This window comes from Mus pahari, chromosome 16 (genome assembly GCF_900095145.1).
Source record: "Mus pahari chromosome 16, PAHARI_EIJ_v1.1, whole genome shotgun sequence".
Classification (NCBI taxonomy): domain Eukaryota; kingdom Metazoa; phylum Chordata; class Mammalia; order Rodentia; family Muridae; genus Mus; species Mus pahari.
In genome coordinates this window covers 46,467,432-46,475,508 of record NC_034605.1, presented here as the reverse complement: position 1 = coordinate 46,475,508, position 8,077 = coordinate 46,467,432, and positions in this window count along the sequence as shown.

Here is an 8,077-nt window from a genome sequence, read left to right as displayed (position 1 = left end):
GCATGCTGCCCTGCGCCTGCCTGCATGCTGCCCTGCTCCTGCCTTGATAATACTAGACTGAAACTCTCAACTTTAAGCCCCCAATTAAATGTTGTCCTTGTAAGGGTTGCCTTGGTCGTAGTGTCTGTTCACAGCACTAAAACCCTAAGACAGCACCAGATAAAGCATTCAGGAGAGAGGGAAGGAAAGAAGAAGGAGGAAGAGGAAGAAAGAGAAAGAAGAAAGAAAAAATCCAGTCCATCACTGGTTCTCGGGTCCCACCCACCATCCACAGCAACCCTGAGAGCCACAGTGTAGCCAGCTATAGGTCACAGGGTGAGTCTCGTGTGCTCTAAGAAAATCTAAGCAACTATGGAAGAGCTGGAATGAAAAAAAAATTTAATTTTGTAGAACGAGTCTCTATGTTCTCAGTTGCTTAACAAGAAGAGCATTGTTTCTGGCCAAGCCAGGGTGGAATAATTGTTATTTACCATGAATAATTCACAAATATAACTAACGTATGGAAATTAATCAGAAGTGACTAAGCGACGATGGCTAGTCGTGTTACAGCAATCATTTATTTATGAAATGATAATAAGTGCAAACTGTCAGGGGCGCTGAAATTCATCAGCTTGTTACTCTGAGATATTCGTTCAAAGTGTGATGAGTTCTGACATGAGATAGTCAGCTATTTAATTATTCCTCAGTACTGAAAGATAAAGCTTCTCAAAATTAGAAATTATGTAGAACCCATTTAGGGTTTACTATCTCAAAGCAAGGTTATAAAACCAAAGGTTGTTTCTATGGAAAGTGAAATACTGAAAGCTCGCCTGCCTGTAATCATAGCACTCCAGAGGCAAAGGGAGGGGGATCGTGTGCAAAGGCTGCCCGGGCTACATAACAAGAATTTGACTCAAAATAACAAGAACAAAAGAAGAAGAGAAAGAAGAGGAAGGAGAAGAAGGGAAAGTGGAGGGGGAAGGAGAGGGGGAAGGGAAGAAGGAGGAAGAGGAAGAAAAAGAAAGAAAAAGTAAAGAAGGAAGGAAAGAGGGAGGGAGGGAGGGAGGGAGGGAGGGAGGGAGGGAGGGAGGAAGGAACTAAAATAGATACAAGAAGCTCATTTTCTTGAAAAGGCACATGTATTTCCAAACATACTCTATTTATTAGTTATCTGTAATTATATAACACTCACCAAGAAACCTGGAGGCTTAAAGCAATTTACATGTTTTTTCTCTAACTTTGTACATGAGTCAGGATCAGGGAGCATTTGACCTGGACACTCTGTCTCTCATGTCTCGGGTATTAGCCAGGGCTACAGACAGCTGAAGGTTCCACTGAGACCCGACCAGCTGCATCCAATACAGCGCTGACAGCAGGCTGCCCGGAGTCCTCCCTCTGTGAGTCTATCTTCATGACAGGGGAAAGCTGTGCTGGGGACACGGGGAGGCAGACACTGAAGTCTGTCTCTCAGGTTACCTTTCAACTAGGTTCTCTCAACGACCGCCTCACGTCTCCTTTTTTAAAAAGTAGTTTTAAAAATTTGATCTGTGTTCTTGAGAGTGTTGTGTACATGTGCATACAGTAAAATCTGACCATATACATCCCCAAAGGAACAAATTACAATATTTTTTAAAAATTGATTTGGAGAGTTTATGTGGACTGACTTCATGGATGCTTTATTGAGACTTAATACACTCACTCAAAAAAAAAAAAATTCATTGCATCTTGGGGCTACACTGGTTCTGTGGTGATCCCCTGAATGAAGCCTGTCCGCACCGTTCCAAAGCCTGCAGACAACGCTCTAACCACTGCACAGTACCAACCACGCAGGCTGCACTTTTGACTTGTGCCTCCAGGATACCTTCTACACACGAGGTGTGCACATGTGCTGCAAGAGCCTCAGACGCAACTCGGAGGTGCCAAACCCAAGCGTGCCAGCTCTCCTCGGAGCTGACCTTGCCCCGCCCCACTCTGTGTTTTGTTTTGTTTTGTTTTGAAAGATGTGGTCTTGTGCATCCCCTCAAACTGTGAGCCAATACAAACCATTCTAGTCCCTTCTAGTGAGGGATTCGGCCACAGCAATTGGAAAACTAAGACATAACGTCAACAAACGTCACATAATACAGTGTGGCAAGCATTCTCCACCTTTGAACACAGAAGTTACATAAACATTATTCAGCTGTGAGTTTTCAGTTGCTTAATGGTCACTCAGTAAGTAGGCTTTGGTTTGGTTTGGTTTGGTTTGCTTTGGTTTGGTTTGGTTGTGGTAAGGTTTCCCAGTGCTCTGGCTGTCCTGGAACCCACTATGTCTATCAGGCTGCCCTTGAACTCACTGAAAGGCACATCTTCTGCCTCTGGAGTGTGAGAATTAAAGGCTTTAGTCACTATTCCTGGCTCCGTGTTATCGAAGAGGTCGGTATATGCCTGAAACCCTAACACTTGAGAAGCTGAGACAGGAGGATTGCGAGTTTGAGATCAACCTGACTTGCATTGTTAGACTTTGTCTCAGAAACAAAAAACCCTGCCCGGATTCAGAGCTGCGGTTTGCCTGGGTTCCCAGAATAAGAAAGGAGGCCACCGCGTGAAAAGCTGGCCTCGCCTGCACCCTGAATTACACCAAGTCTTTGACACAGAGCTTGAGGGTTCATCAATATCCATTTCCTTTCCTTTCCCTCTTTTCTTCTGAGGCAGAAAGCTGATTGCCTCGCTTTCAGCTTTCTCTGCAGCCAAAGGCGACCACTGACCATGTGACATGGTTCCAGCTGGTGAGATCTGCGCAGAAGGCCCCGGGGAGCCCTCCTTCCCGGGAAGGAAGGTTAAGTCCTTAGCTGGAAAAAAGTTTCTGGCCATGTTGACCTTCTGTTTTCTCCCCATCTGGAAGGTGGTTGTGAGAGTTGGGGATACAGCCTCCATCCTTCCTGTGCCCAGGAATCCCGCAGCCTGAGAACGGAAAGCGGGAGAGATGCGTCAGCGGTAAAGAGGGCTTGCTGCTCTTGCGGAGGACCGAAGTTCTGTTGCCAGCGCCCATGTCAGGTGGCTCACAGCCATCAGTAGCTCTAGCTCTAAGGTGATCCAATACATCTGGCCTCTTCATGCCCCGCCTCTCCACGTGCCCCCCCCCCCCCCCCCCCCCCCCCCCGTGTGAGCTCGATTGCGCACGCACAGATACACATTTTAAAATGTTTTTTAAAAGAAAAGTGAACACTAAACAAAACAGATGCGAAGAACAGAAGTCGGAGTCTTTTCAGGACATTGTTGAGCACCGATTCTGGCCTAGACTGTCACCGTCTAGTCATGCTTTGAAAGAGTAAATAAATCCCTACTTGTTTAAGTTATCATAGCTCAAGTTATACTGTTATGTACAACTAAAATGTCTCAGACAACATTCTAGGAGCTGGGGAGATGGCTGTGAGTAAACCTCTTGCCTTGCAGAGGTGAAGCCAACATAAATTGCTGCCTGCAACGGCGTGTAACCCTATCAGTGAGCCCCCTCGCTTACTTATCGGGCCAGGGTCACCCGACATGGCCAAGAGGAGTGAAACCAGGCTCAGACTGGAGGAGCCACAGCAAGACTGAGGCTGTGACAATTTTATTGAGAGCCATCACACTTTCTAGACCTTTATCAGTAACAGAATAAAATGGCAATTGCCAGGGTCAACACAGCTGTGGTTGCCGGGATACAATAGTTTCCAAGCTGTACAAGGTACACAAGACTAATGTCTAAGACCAACTGTCCTGTCAAACTTCCATGCTTCCTCGGCTTCCAAGAGAGCATACAGAGACACACGAAGCTGCCTGAAGGCTTCACTGTCTGAGAAAGAGCATCATCGCTCAGGAACCGGAAGACGTGTTGTGCCAAGGAGCCAGGACTGTAACCTGAAAAACCTATGACGCATGCTTCTCACAGCAGCTAGGCCAGGCCAACCCCATGGTTCCCTGGACCTATCAACACTGAGATGTGAGGCAGAAGCAGGTTGGTCCCTGGAGAGAGACCTTGCCTCACACAAAGGACGACTCGCTTCACATTCAGGCACACACACACACACACACACATGCACATCACCAATATATATGCTCACCCACACACAAACACATGTGTGCACAAAGACATTTCTGAAGGGTATAATACCCCATAGAGTTATAAATCTCTTCTTACCTGAGGCTCTTTGAATTCTTATACAGTATAAATAACCAAGCGAGCCTCTATTCGCTGAGCATGTACTGCAGGAGTGATGGATGGCTCATGGTCTCATTGTCAATCTCCTTAAGATATAGCTGGTGTCACACTTACAGAGTTCAAGGTGGCAGACACGGCGTGGAGATAGGGTCGTTATGGGTGCCCATACTCTGAAATAACACCGGACAGGCCATTTAATCGTAACTTTTGGAAGTTAGACATTTCCATACCCCAATCTGTTACCAGAGAAGCGTGGATGCAACAGAGCATGGCTGGATAATGAGGTTCCCTGAGCCTATCCCCAAACGAAACTGGGCAAAACCGGAGGAAACGGTGTTCCCTGTCTTCAACAAGTTTCTCTTTTCCTCTTGTGGATACGTGAGCAAGCACGTCCCTTTGGAAACATCAAAAGGGAACGATATGTCTTTTAAGTTCGAAATAGTTTAAGCACGGGAACACGGAGAATGTTTAAACACAATGAATTCTTGAGGAATTTTGTGGGAAGGACCGTGAAGGGAGCTCACAGCCAACAGGGAACTTGGCATCCTGAAGAATGAGAGAACGCTCCCCCTGGTGGACAGATTTAGGATTGCAGGGAGAGTGAGGGATGACTAAGACCTTCTTTTGTTTATGCTATAATTATCCTCGCAAAATTCAAAAGCATCTGGTGATGTTTTATACCTTATGTAAGTGGTGTTTTGGAGAAATCTCAGAAATCCACACTGAGTGGCCAGCGGCAAAATGAACACAGGTCTCCAGGATGAAAGCTGCAGTTTCCAGAGGCTGTGGAACAGCTCAGTTTTTCCAAAATGCTGTAAGCCTTCTGACTCCGCAGGCTCCACCTAGAAGAAATTAACCAGTCTCACTTGGAAAATATTTAGGGTGAAAATTACATGTATACTGTATGGTTTAATTCCCTTTGTCAAGTAGACTGGCTTTAGAATCACCTAGGTCTGTGGTTCTCAACTTTCCTAATACTGTTACCCTTTAATACAGTTCCTCATGTTATGGTGACCAACCAGAAAATTATTTTCTCTTGCTCATTCCTAACTATAATTTTGCTGCTGCTAATATGCAAGATATCTGATATGCCACCCTTGTGAGAGGATTGTTCAACCCCTCTAAAGGGGTCCTGACCCACAGATGGAGAACTGCTGACAATCCTTTGGGTGTGTCTGTAAGGGCGTGTCAAGGGTAGATTGTGCTGGAGAGATGGCTCAAAGGTTGAGAGTTATTGCAGAAGACTCAAGTTTGGTTCGGTAGCTCGCAGCTATCTGTGACTCCAGTTCCAGAGGAACGACAGTCATCGGGCATAATAATAATAATAATAAGTCATATAAGCAAATGTTCATGGTACATTACCTGCTTCCTAGCATGTCTGTGATAAAAGGAAGGAAGGAAGACACCAAGCAAGAAAAGGCCAATCAATAGACCACTAGACAAAGCAATAGATCCTTGCCTAACAAAGTATTGATTCCTGGAAGGCCAAGCATCTATTTTCTCTATTTTCTCTCTTATCTTTATATGTAATTTGTTGGTCTTGCAGATACAAGAAAAAAATTAGAGCATTATTTACAGGTGTGACACTGACATCTCAGCAACATTTCAGTGTTTAGAGAGATATGACATAGATAGATCATGATCCCAATTTTTTTTATCTAATTGACTAGAGAGACCAGACCACAGACACTCCACACTGAAGCTACAATGTTTCACTGTCAAAAATTTACTAAGGTTGCATGATTTTGGGGTTTTGGGCTTTTGGGGGGGGGGGGTTGAGACAGGGTTTCTCTGTGTAGCCCTGGCTGTCCTGGAACTCACTCTGTAGACCAGGCTGGTCTCGAACTCAGAAATCTGCCTGCTTCTGCCTCCCGAGGGTTAGGATCAAAGACGTGAGCCACCACTGCCCAGAGGTTGTATGAAATTTTTAAAATATTAAGTAGAAGTACCAGCTTAGAATAATTTTGATAATTGCAGTTATTTAGTCCTTCAATAAAATGTTTTATAGTCTTAATAGAAATGTATGTAAATTATTAAAACTATACTTTTAAGCATTTTTTGTTTGTTTTTGTTTTTTGAGACAGGGTTTCTCTGTGTAGCCCTGGCTGTCCTGGAACTCACGCTGTAGACCAGGCTGGCCTCAAACTCAGAAATCCGCCTGCCTCTGCCTCCCAAGTGCTGGGGTTAAAGACATGCACCACCACTGCCCGGCTACTTTTAAGCATTTTTACACGTAATATTTTTGATGTAGGTCATTCAAATTTTGTTCAATTTTTATTTCATCATCTTTAAGGAGTTTAAGTAGTTTTCCCTAGTTTAAGATAACAAATTATGTAAAAGAAAATTTCACACTATAACATAGTGATTTTGCTGAAATAAGAGGAAAAAATGAATTTATGGACTAGATATAAACATATAAACTATTTTTATTAATATACTTTTAAAATATACATTTTAGAAAACATTATTACCTCCACCCTTACCCACATCTCATCCCTGCAAACAGGGCACCAAATGTGTTCTGTTCCTTATTATCATATTCATTGTTTTTAACATGGTGATACAGGTTAGTCATGGAAACCAGGGGCTTCTGTGTGTACTTTGTCGTCATGAAACACTATTTGTCCAGGAAGAGGAGATAAGACCTTGCCCTTGGTTAATCTTAACCCAGCTACATTATATTCACACACATTTCTTGAAGACAGTATATAATTAAGTTGTGGTTCATTCTTCTTTAATTTTTTTGTGTTCCATTTAAAATTTGTATTCGCCTATTTTTAATTAAATTAATATTCATTCATTTATTTATTTATTTATTTATTTTGGTTTTTTCGAGACAGGGTTTCTCTGTATAGCCCTGGCTGTCCTGGAGCTCACTTTGTAGACCAGGCTGGCCTCGAACTCAGAAATCCACCTGCCTCTGCATCCCGAGTGCTGGGATTAAAGGCGTGCACCACCATGCCCGGCTTTATTTACCTTTTGAGGGTCTGAGATTTGTTTTAAGTTCATGCCCACCGTCTCTTCTAGTTGGTGTGTTGAAAGTGGAGGTTGACAAATTATAGCTCACAGGTAGGATCCAAAACACTGGCCTGTCTCTGAGAAGTAGAAATAGAAAACAGCTAACATGAATTGCACATGGCCCAGAAAGCCAAAATATTTGATGTACAGATTGTTTTTAAGATTGTCAACTTCTCTTTGTGGACATTTATAGTTAATGTAATTATTGGCATGTTTGGATGTAGGCCTGCCATTTTTTTCCCCTCTGTGTTTTGTTGTTGTCGTCGTTGTTATTGTTGTCCTTTCCAGTCTCCCTTTTTGGTGATTTGAACATTTTTTTAGTATTATGTTTTATCATTTCTACATTTTGACTGTATCTTATAACAGGGTGCTGTATGGACTACAATAGACATATTTAGCTCCTCAAAATCTACTTAGAGTTGATATTCTCCCCATCAGGTAAAATGTGAAAACCTCAGCATCACACGAGGCTCTCCATCTTCGCCCCTTTATGTAGTTGCCCTGAAACTCCAGCAGACAGTGTTACACATTCCAAAAAGGGGCAGAAATCCTCAGGCCTGCCAAGGATGTGAAGCCCTGGAAATCCCATGCATTGCTGGCAAGAATATAAAAGAATGGGGTCCCTTTGAAAAAATAATTCATCAGTATCTATAAGGTTCAATTACAATCATCATGTGATTTAGCAGTTTAAGTCTTAGATGTTTTCCATAAGACAGTTTAAGACCTATGTCCACACAGTGATTTACTCAGGGTAGAAATAGACCACGTGTCGGCCAGTAGGAGAATGGATAACCGAGTGGTCACTGTTAGTCATACAGTGAGGTAGTATTTTTTTTTATTATTATTATTTTCTTTATTTACATTTCAAATGCTATCCCGAAAGATTCCCATACCCCTCCCCCC